The sequence below is a fragment of the Lactuca sativa genome, chromosome 2 (genome assembly GCF_002870075.4).
Source record: "Lactuca sativa cultivar Salinas chromosome 2, Lsat_Salinas_v11, whole genome shotgun sequence".
NCBI classification, from domain to species: Eukaryota; Viridiplantae; Streptophyta; class Magnoliopsida; order Asterales; family Asteraceae; genus Lactuca; species Lactuca sativa.
Genome location: NC_056624.2, coordinates 56,566,362 through 56,584,263, shown reverse-complemented (window position 1 = coordinate 56,584,263; position 17,902 = coordinate 56,566,362).

Sequence of the window (17,902 nt, the reverse complement as noted above, 5' to 3'; positions counted from 1 at the left end):
TATATATATATATGGAAATGATCAAATGAGAACACCTAAAATGTTGAGAACGCAAGAAAAAGTATATTCATTTGTGATTCCATGTATTTATTTGTGAAGAAATATTAAATTTTTACGCACAATCAACATTAATATGCTTTTTTCTTCAATTGAAATTAAAGGCGTAAAAATTTATCAATCCTCCACAAATGAATACATGGAATCACAAATTAATATACTTTGTTCTCGCGTTCTCAACATTTTTAGTGTTCTCATTTCATCCTACTCATATATATATATATATATATATATATATATATATATATATATATATATATATATATATATATATATATATATATAACAAGTTTTTAATAAATCCGGTCAATTTTTTAGCATAAGAGCTTATTTTGGGATAAGAGCTCACTTTATGCTTATAAAACTAGTAAATAAAGATGTGAATTTAACCACTAAAACTATCATAGTGGTCGCATTATGTGGGTGATAGCACCTAGTGATGTTACATATTAACTCATTTTTATTAAAATATCAAAAGAAGCGTTTTACTTGAAGGAGAAAGGTAATAGGTGACTTGTCACTAACAAGTGCTTAATCCATTCAAAGAAATCCATAACAATTCAATTAAATAATACTTATACTTCTCCCCCATTTCCTCAAAGCTTGTTTGCTTTCTTCCGCCATGATTAGCCATTAGAACTCTATCTTTGGAAATCTTCTCTTCATTAAGAAAAAGAAAAGAAAGCATCTAATTCATCCCTTTTTTACTTTGTCTTCACTTCATAATTCTGTATCTTTTCCAATGGAATCCAACCCTTTGCAATCCAAGAATCACTTTACATTCTTATGGGTATTTGTCAAACCACATCACTTATACCTCTTTTAATGAATAATATTCACATGGTTGGCTTGACAGTTAATATAATGAGACTATTGGATACATTAAAGGCGAGTACATCAAAAGTATCAATTTTGATTGAAAAGTTCTTTTCTTTAGAACCCGCCAACGAGTATATTAAAATAAATAAAGACTCGCGCTAGCAAGAAGATAGACAAGGGGATCGACATAGAATTTTAGATTACAAACATAGGAATGGGCAAATGCACCATTCACACCCGTTAAAACCCTTATTTGTACTCTTATTTTTGAACCAAATATAAACCATGATTTTTTTTGTTGAAAAGTCTATCATTTCTTGTCTTCCAAATACTCCACTAAGTGTCATAGTAGATACCGAACTAATTGTAACCAAATAACCGAACTATGAGATATATTTTTCAAGTAAAAGTTATATAGTTCTAATATCAAAGCAAAATTAAATATCCACTCACCATTTTTTCCTATCCATATTCCTACTCATATAAATAATGACATGTATAATCCACTAATTCTTTTTCTTAATGTTCTCTCTTGATTTTGAATATTATTTGATATGATGTGCAGAAAGATTTGTTAGATTTTGGGTTTTAAGAATAGCAATAATATCTTGGATAATTCAAGGATCATGTTTTGTGTATACATTTTCCAAAATTTGATTTGAGATAATCCAAAAACATTCGATTTGGAATTCAAAGTTGTTCCGAATCCAAAATACGAAATCTAGATGTTGTTTTGTGTTTTTAGAAAGAAAGAGGGTTTGCAAAGAAGAACATTTTTTGTTTATTGAAAGTTCTAACTTTTACTTGCAACATCCATCTTCCTTTTATACATGGAATATGGCGGTTAAGGGTGGTTAATGGCAGTTACATAGGAATAACCAATGCCACATCACCAATGATGTAATAAAGGATTTTATGGGAAAATACAATTTTGGAACCCCACCAAGGGCTTTACCGCTTGGACCCCGCTAGGGGGCTGCCTCTTGGAACCTGTTCCCAAGGGAGCTGCATCCAGACCCCCGTATTCCTAAGTCCACATGTGTCCCTCAGAGTGTGCATCCCGCACATAGTCTTGGTAAGTAAGCTAAACTCATATTGTCTCCATATTAATACTAACTACACTAAAATATGTTGATAACACTAAAATCAACAACACGATTAATAGGAACAAAAAATAGAAGAATATTTTATTTCTCCTATAGTTATCATATCGATAGTGGATTGTGTCATTCAATTATTTTTCAATGACAATATCTTGAAAGTGTTACATATCAGATCTCATTTTCTCTTGGTCAATAAAAGAATCAATGGGAATTACGGAGCCAAGGTCGATCTCCTATCAAAGTTTTTGGGCGAATCAAATCCTCAAGCTTTTAACCTAAGAATAAGGGTGACAAATCGGGTAATCGTGTCGTGTTTTTATTTGACATAATATGACACGTCAAGGTTTTATGTAACACGAACATGACATGACATGATGTGTTTTTTTTTAACTAACACGAAAAAGAACAAATTAAAAAATGATAAACACAATACGATACGACAATAATAACATAATGATAAACACGAAAAACACAAAAAATAAATGTTAAATCATGTCAATTTCATATCGAATTTTGAACAGAAACAAAACACAACACGACATCATATTTTTTGCATTTGACATGAACAAGACTCGAGCACGAATTCAAATTTCAGTTTCATCCCAATTTCATTTCGTATCACGTACGTTATGTCACGATTTGACACCCCTACCTAAGAAGGAGAATGAAATAGGGGGATTATTTGTTTAAAATGATTACATGACACTCATTTTTGTATAAAATTATAACATGACACTCATTTTTGTGCGAAAAAGAGTGACATGCACATCTAAACAAAAACTGTCGAGTTATGTAAATGTCTTGTACAATCGGTAAAAATACAACATGAATTCTATGTTATTACGCAACCTTCTTATTTTATCCTCACAAAATAAAGTAAGACTTTATTCATGAGTAAATTACATGTAAACTTAATTTATTTTATTTTTATTATTAATATGGAATATAGATATATATATATATATATATATATATATATATATATATATATATATATATATATATATATATATATATATATATATATATATATATATATATATATAGGGAAGGGTTATTTGGAAAACAAAAAAACCCTAAAAATCATAAAAATGCATAAAAAAAATACTTAGAGATTACAAAACTTTTTTTTTAATTTTTTTATAAAAAAATCGCAGGATTTTTAATAAATTCGGTGAAAAAAATAAAAAATCAATTTTTTTTAAAAAAAAAAAGTTTCAAAAAAATCAACGAATTTATTTAAAAACCTGCGATTTTTTCATAAAAAAAATTTAAAAAAAAAGTTTTGTGATCTCTAAGTATTTTTTTATACATTTTTATGATTTTTAGGGTTTTTGTTTTCCATAAAACATATATATATATATATATATATATATATATATATATATATATATATATATATATATATATATATATATATATATATATCATGTTTATTTTTATTACTACCATATCTTAAGAAACATATAGAGAAACCCTAATCTACTAAGAGAAATAAATATAAACAAAACCAAAGAAATTGTGAGAACTGCTCAGCCTTACTCTCGCTACATGAATTATTTATATACACAAACAAAAAACCTTACCTTTACCGACAACAAAAATCGTCGTAATGGATGCCTAAAATCGCTGCTAATACGTTTAGCGACGACTTGTCGTCGCTAAAAGATCGTCACTCTTACCTCATAGCTAATGCTAAATTGTCGTCGCAATTAATGATGTCTCTAATAGTTGTCATCGTTGCCTCGGACGCCGCCATTAGCGTCTTCTCTATTGATATTCCGGCCACCAGTCAGAGTTTTTCCAGCAAGACTTCTTGGAGGCAGGCGTCGTCGCAATTGGTGCATTTCGTCGCTAAAGGTGTCGCCGCTTATGGTTTTTTAAACAATTTATATTTGATATTAGTGTATATATTATAAAATGCGGGTTTTATAAAAACACAAAAATCAATACTGTTGGATAAGGTGTCTAAGTCCATAACTATTTCGGGCTTGTACTTGACCCGACCCGGCATGGTCCATTTGGGTTGCATGGCACCATGCAATTGGATAGACTAAATGAGAGAAATAACACTTGGAGATTATTAATATATTATAAGTTCTAATATATTAATAATATTATTTGATTAGTTGATCAAAGAATTAATTTGGAATTAATTAAGTGATCAAAGGATAACTAATTAAATATATGGGTTGATTATGTAAATCATCCATATCTTGTATAGTGGGCTAAGAGGCTCCATGGATTATCAAGTTGGGTTCTACCCATAGGATGCTCCATGTTAGCTCCATGGGAGTTACAAACCCATGGGTCATGGAAATGAAGAGTCATGACACATTAGGGTTTACATGGTGTAACCCTAGATGTGTCAACACTATATAAGGATCATATTCTCCACCAAAATCGGCCACAAAAGTTAGACAAGGAAACTAGAGGGCTTGGCCGATTTTGAGAAGTGTGTGTTATCTCAAGAGTCTTTCCAAGAGCATTTGGTGTTGTGTGAAGCATTTGAGGCATCACACTTGGGGTGCTAGGCTCACAAGGTTTCAAGGAACACAAGCAACAACAAGGTAAGTTATTCTATCTATGATTCAAGTTAAAATTGTTCCCCATGTATGCTAGATAGGAATATAACCTTGGAATTCAACTTTGCATGATAATTAGACAAACATAGATCCAAGGTTATTAGGGTTGCATGTACACTTAGGAAGTGTTAGAATGCTCAAAACCCATCAGTGGTATCAAAGCCTAGGCTTGTTTGTTTGTTATTTGTGCTTAAAAGTTGAAGAAAGTCGAAAATCTTGCTGTCTGACTGATGGACTCGGCGAGTCCATGGGGAGGACTCGTCGAGTTCATGTGTATCTTCAACCTACTCGGCGAGTAGGTTTATGCACTCGGCGAGTAGGGTCGACAGAGTGCAGAATTTCGACTTGAGTTGCTGGAAATGGATTAGAATCATTACCCTAAAATGTTTTGGTACTTGAAAACTTGTTTTAGAAGGTGTAATGTCTTTTCTAACTCATTTACAACAACTAGTTCCAACCCCTAGAATTTTAAAAGTTAAAAACTCAACCCTTATACTTATATTATTATGATTTAATAATTATATATATATATATATATATATATATATATATATATATATATATATATATATATATATATATATATATGTATAAGAACAAAGTCGTCTTACCACTAGTACGCCTCATTCACGAAGCCGGTCTATAAGGTGGGTATAAGGTTGTTGCCTGTAAAATGGTGACTTAATGGGTGTCCACTCTCACCCACCGCTTGCTTGATCGGTGGAGGGTCGTTAGCCGAACGGGTAAGACAAGGACTTATTAATTCTCATTCAAATTATGATGAATATTATAAAGTAACTAAATGTTTTATTAAATTCCCAATCTTAGTTACTTTAGGAAAAAATGTGAATAAGGTGCTATTCCATGAAATTACACTTTACACTTTGATTAAGTCGTTGGTGGAGCGTGTGTGGTTAACCGGCACACTAACTTGGACTTAACAAGGTAGGTAAAGGGTGACTTAGGGTTTATTATAGTATCGATGGAGCATGTGTGGTTAACCGGCACATCGATTGAGTGATAAACTCTAAGGGTACCAAGTGATTTGCATGGTTACTTCACACCTCGTTTTGTGATCCTCGGTATCCCAGTCACAAAACTTGGAGGGCACACTCGAGATTGAAACATGCCTTTGAAAAGTTCATTGAATCTCAAAGAATCTAGGAATTTCTAAGAACCATTCAAAAACCTAATACTAAAATATTGCGGTTTTCGTGGTGGAAATTGGTGAATCGTCATTCACCTACCTTTCAAATATGATATAGCTTAGATTACGGCATACCTCTTCTAAGTTATATTATATTGTAATTGGATCCTAGCCTTAATATTACATTTGGGTGTTTTATTAAGGACTCTCTTATATCTAAACTAATCTTGTCCTCTTTCCTTCAGATGTCTTTCAATAATGCTTCTGGCTCTAATCCTAATGGCTCCTTTACCCTTATGAACTTGTGTGGGAAAGTCACCTTTGATGGATCCAACTTCAATGAGTGGATCAGAAACATCAGGATGATTATCCGCTACGAGGACAAAGAATATGTCCTTGACAAGGAGCTTAAGGAAATTGATGAGTCCACTGCAACTCCTCAGGAGATCGCTGAATTTCGGGCACATGAAAGGGATGCTACGAAAGTGGCTTGCATCATGACGGCCACGATGACAGCGGAACTCCAAAAGTCTTATGAGGATTTCTACCCTTATGACATGCACCAAGATTTGATGGAAAGATACCATCAAAGTGCAAGACAAGAGAGGTATGAAATCATCTGCTCCATGATAACAACCATGATGAAGGACGGGGAATCCGTCACGAGCCACATGCAGAAAATGCAAAGGTATGTGGATCGTTTGCTGAAGCTTAATGTGAACTTCCCGGAGGATCTTGCAATAGATATTATTTTGCATTCCTTACCATCGTGCTATGATCAATTCCGCATGACATATCACATGAACAAGGAAGAAGTCACACTCAGCAAACTTCAGGGACTTCTCAAGACCGCAGAATCAGGTCTTAAGGGGAAGTCGGTTGCTATCACTCCTACTCAAAACTCTACTCCAGTTTTGGCAATTGGGAAGAATCGATGGAGGAAGAGAAAGAGATCTTCGAAGGGTACCAAGGCTCGGACCCTTGATGGCTCTTCTTCAAGTGGAACCAAGAAAGGTTTCATTACTCCTTCTTCTGACCCAAAAGAGGCTGAATGCTTCTATTGCCATGAAAAAGCTCATTGGAAGCGGAACTGCCCAAAATACCAGCAAGATGTGAAGGATGGGAAAGTTAAACCCAACCATGCAGGTATTTACACTATCATTTCTAATAACTCACCCCATTCTAATTCTTGGGTCCTTGATACCGGGTGTGGTATTCACATTTGTTGTGACTTGCAGGGACTAAGAAGAAGTGAGGATGTGGAGCAAGGAAGGATAAACTTGATCATGGGGAATAGGAAAGCTATACCTGTTACCAAGATTGGAGTTTATACTTTATCGCTAAGTAGTGGGTTTAGTTTAGATTTGAATAAGTGTTGTTATTCGCCAGGAATGGCAAGAAATATTATTTCCTTTCATGCTTTGTACAAACAAGGGTTTACCTTTTCATTTAATAATGAAGTTGGTTCTATTGATGCTTTCTTTAATAATGTTCTTTATTTTAAAGCATTACCTTGTGATGGTGTGTATGAAGCTGTATCTGTTGTAGATAACTTGGGAAATAATGTTTTGTGTATTGATTCTACTAATAATAACTTGGATAAAGCATCATTATGGCATTGTCGTCTTGGACATATAAGCAAGAAGCGCATAGGCCAACTCCAAAAGGATGGAGTCTTGGAGTCGTTTGACCTAAAGTCAGATGATAGTTGCGAATCATGCTTACTTGGAAAAATGACAAAGTCACCCTTCACAGGTTCGTGTGAGAGGGGTGAAGGTTTGTTGGACCTTATACACACGGATGTGTGTGGACCATTCAAACATGCCACAAGGGATGCTAATCGTTATTATTTGACCTTTACTGATGATTATAGTAGATATGGATATGTCTACTTGATCAAGCATAAGTCAGAGACTTTCGAGAGGTTTAAGGAATTTAAACAGGAAGTCGAGAATCAATTGGGCAGGAACATTAAGATGCTTCGATCCGATCGTGGTGGTGAGTATCTTAGTTCAGAGTTCCTCGACTATCTAAGGGAATGTGGGATAGTCTCACAATTGACACCTCCCAGGACACCACAGTTGAATGGTGTGGCTGAGAGGCGTAATCGAACCTTGTTGGATATGGTTCGTTCCATGATGAGTCGAGCTACGCTACCAATCTCATTCTGGGGGTATGCCTTAGAGACTGCCGCCCATATTCTTAATCTTGTCCCTACAAAGAAAGTTGCCAAAACTCCTCACGAGATGTGGACTGGTAAAGTACCTAAACTAGACCACATCAAGATTTGGGGTTGCGAGGCTTTCGTGAGACGCGAGACTCATGATAAGCTCGAACCTCGAAGCGAGAGGTGTATTTTCATCGGTTACCCACAGCGATCCTTTGGTTACCTCTTCTACAGACCTAGTGACAATGTGGTCTTTGTAGCAAGAAGAGGAGTCTTTCGAGAAAGAGAATTTATAAGCCAAGGAGACAGTGGGAGGCAAATTGATCTTGAAGAAATTCAAGAATCAAGCGGTGAAGGAACTTCAAACTCTAGCCCTCAACTTGAGGAGGAAACTCCTGTTGAGCCAATTGACAAATCTGTACCTCTGAGAAGTTCCACGAGAGTTAGGAGTGCACCTGAGCATTACTATGGATTCCATATTACTGTAGAAGGTGAGACACTTATTAGTGATGAAACACTAGTAAGTCAAGATGACCCTAACAGCTACGAGGAAGCCATGGCAGGCCCCGAGTCTGCAAAATGGAAAGAGGCTATGGATAGCGAGATACAATCCATGTATGACAATCAAGTTTGGAACTTGGTTGAAAATGTACCAGGTCGTAAGACAGTAGGGTGCAAATGGGTCTTCAAGAAGAAGACCGACATGGATGGTAAAGTACACACTTATAAGGCTAGACTGGTTGCAAAGGGCTTCTCTCAAATTCCTGGAGTGGATTATGATGAGACCTTTTCTCCAGTAGCCAAGATTAAGTCTATTCGGGTTCTGTTGGCCATAGCTGCATTTCATGATTATGAAATATGGCAGATGGATGTCAAAACCGCTTTCCTTAATGGGAAGTTGGCTGAAGATGTTTACATGAGTCAGCCAGAGGGTTTTGTCAGCAACGAGTACCCTAATAGAGTGTGTAAGCTTGAGAAATCCATTTATGGATTGAAGCAAGCACCTCGCAGATGGAATCTTTGCTTTGATGAAAAGGTCAAGGAATTTGGCTTTTCTAGGAGTGAAGATGAATCTTGTGTGTATGTCAAGGCTAGTGGGAGTATAGTTAGCTTTTTGGTATTGTATGTGGATGACATACTACTCATAGGAAACGACATTCCAACCCTGCAGGAAGTAAAGTCCTGGCTTGGGAAGTGTTTCGCTATGAAGGACCTTGGTGAAGCTGCCTATATTCTAGGGATAAGAATCTTGAGAGATCGGAGTAAAAGACTAATTGGACTTAGTCAGAGTACCTACTTGGATAAGGTGCTGAAGAGATTCAGCATGCAGGATTCCAAGAAAGGAGAGTTAGCCATCCAGAGTAACACCAGATTGAGTAAGACACAAAGCCCTAGCACTGAGGCTGAGATAGCAGAAATGAGTCGAACACCTTATGCTTCGGCTGTAGGATCGATCATGTATGCTATGACGTGTACTCGACCCGATGTAGCTTTTGCCTTGAGCATGGTTAGCAGGTATCAGGCGAACCCTGGCAAGGCACACTGGACTGCGGTAAAGAATATCCTCAAGTACCTACGAAGGACTAAGGACTGGGTCCTTACCCTCGGTGGGAGTGACGACTTGAGAGTTGTTGGGTATAGTGACGCTAGCTTCCAGACTGATAGGGATAATTTCTGCTCTTAGTCGGGCTGGGTCTTTACCCTAAACGGAGGAGCAATTTCTTGGAAGAGTTCCAAGCAAGAGACAGTGGCAGATTCTACTTGTGAATCAGAGTATATTGCAGCTAGTGAAGCAGCAAAGGAAGCGATATGGCTGAAGAACTTCATTGGAGACCTTGGAGTTGTACCAGCTATTAAAGAGCCAATGGAAATTTTCTGTGATAGTGAAAGTGTTGTTGCCTTAGCCAAGGAACCAAGGGATCACGGGAGATCCAGACACATCGACAGAAAATACCATTTCATCAGACATCGGATCGAAGAAGGACTCCTCGTGGCAAAGAGGGTATCATCGGATGAGAACCCAGCAGATCCCCTCACGAAGGGACTGAGTAGGGTTAAGCATCTCCAGCATGCTCGGAGCATAGGGCTGAAGGATGATATAAGCTTTAGTAGTTAGATAACCCGGAATTTTGTAAAGTGTAATTGACATTTGATGATGAATAAAAGGTGTTTTATTTATGAGTAAAGTGTTGCTATCTCTTGTCAATCGTTTACTATATTTCTTTTGCATGTTTTGACATCCAGAATAATTTTTGTTTGGTATAACATATTATTCAAACCTCCACAGTCGGTCATATGTTGGAAGTAGATATGAATCAAGACTGTCATGTTTGGTTGTAGAGGTCTAAGGTGTTGGACAAGGCTACAACAATCATGAGTGCTCATAAGTTCTGAGCATTGGACTCAACCCACGCTCACTGGAATCACTTCATGGAATTCTATCTCGAGTGATCGTGAGACGGTAATATCATATAAGTCTTCAAACCTAGAGATATGATTTGTTACTTACAAGTTGGTTATGCATTGACTGTACGAAACCGCATTGGTAACTCGATGTTATAAAATGTACTTTTGTGTGTAATTCAATAAGTGGTAGAACAAACATATGAGTCGAAGTTTATCTGTTCCTTCTTGGATTAGAAGCTGGTATCTGGGCCCCTCGATGATTTTGTTTTTACCCATGTACCGGGCCCGGTCAGAACTAAGTTGATGTGTTCAATTAAGTTCTATGTCAAACAAATCGGAAATCGGGAAACAAATGCTGGACAATAAGCAAGACAATGTTCCATGTATTTGTCCGGCTGATATCTAGAACAGAGGATTATATGATCACTTATCTTAAATGGCGTATCATCATCTTCTCAGTTCCGAGAGACCTTGAAAGAGCTACGATTGCCGGTCGGTTCCTGAAGTACTAGAGATATAGTTATTAGACTTATCCAAGTGGGAGACTGTTGGATAAGGTGTCTAAGTCCATAACTATTTCGGGCTTGTACTTGACCCGACCCGGCATGGTCCATTTGGGTTGCATGGCACCATGCAATTGGATAGACTAAATGAGAGAAATAACACTTGGAGATTATTAATATATTATAAGTTCTAATATATTAATAATATTATTTGATTAGTTGATCAAAGAATTAATTTGGAATTAATTAAGTGATCAAAGGATAACTAATTAAATATATGGGTTGATTATGTAAATCATCCATATCTTGTATAGTGGGCTAAGAGGCTCCATGGATTATCAAGTTGGGTTCTACCCATAGGATGCTCCATGTTAGCTCCATGGGAGTTACAAACCCATGGGTCATGGAAATGAAGAGTCATGACACATTAGGGTTTACATGGTGTAACCCTAGATGTGTCAACACTATATAAGGATCATATTCTCCACCAAAATCGGCCACAAAAGTTAGACAAGGAAACTAGAGGGCTTGGCCGATTTTGAGAAGTGTGTGTTATCTCAAGAGTCTTTCCAAGAGCATTTGGTGTTGTGTGAAGCATTTGAGGCATCACACTTGGGGTGCTAGGCTCACAAGGTTTCAAGGAACACAAGCAACAACAAGGTAAGTTATTCTATCTATGATTCAAGTTAAAATTGTTCCCCATGTATGCTAGATAGGAATATAACCTTGGAATTCAACTTTGCATGATAATTAGACAAACATAGATCCAAGGTTATTAGGGTTGCATGTACACTTAGGAAGTGTTAGAATGCTCAAAACCCATCAAATACATACCGCATTACATACAACATCAAAAAACATAAAACAACACATAACACATTACATAAAACATCAAATATACCAAAATACATAAACTATCTAATAAATCAAAATTAAACATCAAATATATCAGCTATAAACTATCTAATAAATCCAAAATAACATCATACATTACATAAAACAAGAAATACGAGGCGTCTTCGTCTTCCCAATCGTTGTTTTCCTTGTTGATGAATTGGTTCTTAAATGAACGGATAATATCTCTAATTGCCGTCACAAACGTCGGGTTTTGGAGAAAAATATTGACATCCACATCTTACAAAGTAAGTATATACGTTAAAATATCAAACTAAAAAACATATTATTGTTACTTAACAATTAAGTCACAAACACATTAAGTCATTAACAATTAACAAACTATCAAACCGTCAAATGAATTAAGTCATTAACAATTTAACAAACTATCAAACCACAAATCCAATTAAGTCTTTAACAATTTACCAAAGTACCAAATACATAAGTTAGGTTTTATATAGACATGTTGCAACCGAAACATAAGTTAAGTTTTAGTGTTTACTCTACAAGAACTAAAATTATGATTGAATATTTATAAGGATAGAGTAGCCACTCAATCAGATAGAGTATTCACAAGGTTAGACTTCTAAACCCACTTTTTGAATACTTAACCTCATATGTGGATGTGTATTACATGCTTGACCGTTTAAGAAAAATTTGGCAGTATTTCTCCTTAGCTCCTAAGTATATATACAAATATATACCCAAGGAGCAAAGAGAAAATAACAACTAAATCTTTCTTTAAAAATTAATCATGCAATACGCATTCACATCCTAAATGAGATAAAGTATTTAAAAAGAAGCCATAAAACGAGGATACCCCGAAATTAATTACTATATCAATTTCTGTAACATCTCAAAATTTAAGACCAAAAATTTCATTTTAAATTAAATAATTATAAAATCATTTGTCTGAAAACAATCATAGTATCACTCATATCAAAAGTCAGTGTATCGATAGTCATAACATGTCATGATAAAACTGTTGGATTATGTGTCTAAGCCCATAACTATAATTGGTATGTACTTGACCCGAGAGTAGCATGGTCCATTTGGGTTGCATTTCACCAGAACAATTTGACAGGATGGACTTTTGAGAAGAGGTTATTTATGATTTATTAATATAGTATAAGTTCTAATATATTAATATGAAATCATATTATTTAATTAGTATTGATCAAGAATTAATTTGGAATTAATTTAGTGATCAAAAGAGACTAATTAAATGTGCGGGGATTGATTTGGTAAATCAATGATTCTTATAGTGTGTGCCTATGGTTATTTAGGATGGACTAAACCAATATGGTAGTCCGTGGATAGTCCATGCAGGTTTAACCCATAGATCCTAAGTAATATGAAAGGTGATTTCCATTAGGGTTTACATGGATGTAACCCTAGACTTTGACACACTATAAAAGAAGCCCCTTAGCTCCTAAAATCGGACTAGTGGTTCTAGGAGATCATAAGAGCCGATTTTTTTTGCAAGTCACTCTCTCTCAAGTCCTCCATTGTTGGTGGTGTTTTGTGAAACATTTTAGGCATCACATTTGGGGTGCTAGGCTCTTAAAGGTCCAAGTTAACAAGCTACAAGAAGAGGTAAGTCATCTAACTAGTTTTGTTATTCAAGTACCCATGCTTTGTATGCTAGTTAGGACAATGCTTTGGAAAATCAAATTGCATGTATAATTAGAGAAAACATAGATCCAAAGCATTTAGGATTGCATGTGCACCATAAGGTCGTTAGAGTGCTCCAAACCCATCAATGGTATCAGAGACTAGGATTGTTTTTCTGTTATACTTGATGCTTATTGGTTTTCAAAGATGAAAAAATCGATTTTCTGCCTTCGGACTGGTGAACTCGCCGAGTCCACTGGCTGACTCGACGATTCCACTCAGTACTCGATCAACTCGACGAGTCCAGTTCATGTACTCGCCGAGTTGATGCTCCTGTGTGACGAATTTCGTGTTTTTGGCCAGAATTGGATTAGGATCACTACCCCCAAACTGTTTTTTTTAACCATGAAATCTGTTTTTGATATAGTAATGATCATGCTTGTCCAATTAAAAGATAATTGTCATAATTTCATGATTTGTGTTAGTTTATATGATTAGGCTAATTTCTTGAAGATTGTTGATATGAATTATCTTGCTCTTATAAGTTTAATTAAATCATGGATGAATTATTTTGATTATTGTGTTAATTAAAATAATGATATGGATGCCTTTAGTGGACTCCATAACTTGTCCTCAAGTTATGGAAAATGAAAAATATTTTCTTTAAAAAGTCATTAAACTCATAAGTTATGGAAATGAAAAGTTTTGAAGAGTTTCAAAACTTGCCCTCAAGTTTTGGAATTTGGAAAGTCACACTTATAAATACTTTAATTCCAAACCCTAGAATTTAAAACTTTAAAATTCAACCCTTATACTATTATAATATTAAAAGTTTAATAATTATATATATGTATAAGACAAGTCAGTCTTATCGTTAGTAGGCCTCATTCACGTAGCCGGTCTATAAGGGGGTATAAGGTTACTGTTAATAAAATGGCGGTTTAATGGGTGTCCACTCTCACCCACCGCTTCCTTAACTGGTGGAGGGTCGTTAGCCGAACGGGTAGGATAAGAAATTAATTTTCATTAAAAGTATAATGAAAATTATAAAGTACCTAAATGTTTTATTAAATTCTCATTCTTAGTTACTTTAGGAAAAATGTGAAATTGATGTTAATCCATGAAATTGCACTTTGCACCTTGCCAAGTCGTTAATGGAGCGTGTGTCGTTAACCGGCACATTAACTTGGACTAGTAAGGGTGGCAAATGGTAGCTTCTTGTTTGCCATAGATCGATGGAGCGTGTGTGGTTAACTGGCACATTGATTAGGTGATAAATGACATCGAGTGTACCAAGCACATTTGCATAGTTATTCACACCTTGTTTGTGATCCAAGGTATCCCAGTCACAAACTTGAAGGGCATAATCGAGATTTAAACATGCCATTGAAAAGTTCATTGAATCTCAAAGGAACCTAGGAATTTCAATCCAATTAAAACTTAATAATCAATTTCGTTTTTTATGGTGGAAATTGGTAAATCGTCATTTACCTACCTTCAAATATTTTACATTTGGAATACAACATCCCTCTTCCAAATTGTAAAATAATGTGTTGGGTCCTAGCCTTAATATTTCTTTTTTGGTGTTATATTAAGGTTTATTATCTAATCTAATCTTTTTCTTTCTTTTTCAGATGTCTTCCAACACTGCTTCTGGCTCAAACCCTACTGGCTCCTCTCTGATGAACTTGTGTGGGAGAGTCATCTTTGATGGTACCAACTTCAAATACTGGATTAGGAACATCAGGATGATCACTCGCTATGAGGACAAGGAATATGTCCTCAATAAGGAGCTTAAGGAAATCGATGATTCGTCTGCTACTACTGAGGAGATCATTGAGTTTAGGACTCATGAGAAGGATGCCACCAAGTTGTATTGTATCACGTTGGCCACCATGATAGTTGAACTCCAAAAGTCCTATGAGGACTTCTACCATTTTGAGATGCACCAAGAACTGATGGAAAGATACCATCAGAGTGCTCATCAAGAGAGGTATGAAATCATCGCCTCCATGATAACAACTAAGATGAAGGATGGTGAACCCATCATGGCCCACTTGTAGAAAATGCAAAGGTTTGTGGACCGCTTATTGAAGTTGAATGTGAACTTCAATGAGGAGTTGGCCATAGATATCATTCTACACTCTTTACCTCCATGGTATGATCGGTTCCGTATGACATATCATATGAACAAGGAGGAGGTCACTCTTAGCAAGCTTCAAGGCCTTTTGAGGACTGCTGAAAGTAGTCTCAAAGTTAAATTTGTTTCTACTCCTACAGCTACTGCCCCTGTCTTGGCAATTGGACATGGGAAAGGGAAGAAGAGGAAGGTTCCCTCTAATAGCCACAAAGGAAAGTCTCTTGATGGACCCTCTTCAAGTGGGACCAAGGCCGGTTCTGTTGCTCCCTCTACTATTCCTAAGGAAGCAGAGTGTTTCTATTGTCATGAGAAAGGGCACTGGAAGCGAAGCTGCCCCAAATACTTTCAGGATGTCAAAGATGGGAAGGTTAAGGCCACCCACGCATGTATTTATACTATTCGATCTAATAAATCATCACATTTTTGTTCTTGGGTCCTTGATACAGGTTGTGGATTTCACATTTTTTTCTGATTTGTAGCGACCAAAAAGAAGTAAGGATGTGGAGCACGGGAAGATGAACTTGATCGTGGCGAATAGGAAGGTTTCACCTGTCACCAAGATTAGACTTTATTCTTTATTGCTTAGTAGTGGGTTAGAATTAGATTTTAATAATTTTTGCTACTCGTCTTAAATGGCGAGAAATATTATTTCCTTTCATGGTTTGTACAAACAAGGTTTTAGTTTTTCATTTGATAATGAAATCGGTGCTATTAATGCTTTTTATAATGGTGTTTTTTATTTTAAAGCATTGTCTTGTAATGGTGTATATGAAATTGTGATGGTTGTAGACAACTTAGGAAATAATGTGTTGCACATTGATTCTTTTAATGATTTGGATAAGGCATGCTTGTGGCATTGTCGTCTTGTACATGTCAGCAAGAAGTGCATAGGCCAACTCCAAAAGGCTAGAGTTTTGGAGTCATTCGACTTAAGGTCGGATGACACTTGTGAATCTTGTTTACTTGGAAAGATGAGCAAGTCACCTGTCACTGGTGCTTGTGAAAGGGGTGAAGGTTTTTTGGATCTCATACACACCGATGTGTGTGGACCTTAGAGGACCGCTACGAGGGATGCTAACTGCTTCTATGTGACTTTTATTGATGATTACAAAAGATATGGCTATATCTACTTAATTAAATGCAAGTCAGAAACCTTTGAGAGATTCAAAGAGTTTAAACAAGAAGTGGAGAATCAATTAGGCAGGAAGATAAAGATGCTACGATCTGATCGGGGTGGTGAGTATCTTAGTATCGTGTTCAAAGACTATCTTAGGGAATGTGGGATTGTTTCATAATTGACGCCACCCAGGACAGCATAGCTTAAGGGTGTAGCTAAGAGGCGCAATCGAACCCTGTTCGACATGGTTCGTTCCATGATAAGTCGAGTTTCGTTACCTATCTCATTCTGAGGGTATGCCTTAGAGATTGTCGCCCATATCCTTAATTTAGTCCCAACTAAGAAGGTTGCCAAAACACCTCACGAGGTATGGACAGGGAAGGTTCCTTCATTAGCACACATCAAGGTTTGGGGTTGTGAGGCTTTCATGAAACGCAAGACTCACGAGATGCTCGAACCTCGTAGTGAGCGGTGTATTTTCATCGGCTACCCATAGAAATCCTTTGGATATCTCTTCTACGGACCGAGTGACAATGTTGTCTTCGTTGCGAGGAGAGGAGTCTTTCGCGAGATAGAAATCATAGGCCAAGGAGACAGTGGGAGGCAAATTGACCTTGTATAGCTTCAAGATTCAAGTGGTGAAGGAACCTCAAACACTAGCAATCAACCTGAGGAGGAAACTCATGTTGAGCCAATTGACGAGTCCATACCTCTCAGGCGCTCCAGTAGAGCTAGTGTTCCATCTGTGTTATATGGTTTTTGTTGGGTTTTAGTATACTACAACATCCTATGGTGCACATACAACCCTAAACATGGATCTATGTTTTCTCTAATTATACATGCAATATTGCTTCCAAAGCATTAAGCCTACAACTAGCATATAATTGACATAAACAACATAAAATACTAGTTAGGAGTTTACCTCTTTATATAGCTTGTAGAACTTGTTGTATTTGGCCTTTAAGAACTTATCACCCCAAGTGTGATGCCTCAAAGGGTTCACAACACACCTAGGACAAAGGAGAACTTGAGAGAGATGTTTCTAGCTCCAAAATCGGCTCTAATGAACTCCAAGAACTCTAGTGGCCCATTTTGGGTGCTAAGGGAGTCCTTTTATAGTATGGCAAAGTCTAGGGTTACATCCATGCAAACCCTAATGCCCATGACCTTTCATATTACTTAGGCTCCATGGATTAAACCTCCATGGACTATCCATCGACTACCATATTGGTTTAGCCCATCCTAAATAACAATTGGCTCACACTATAAGAATAATTGCTTTACCAAATCAATCCCCATATATTTAATTAGTCCCTTTTGATCACATAATTAATTCTTGATCAATAGTAA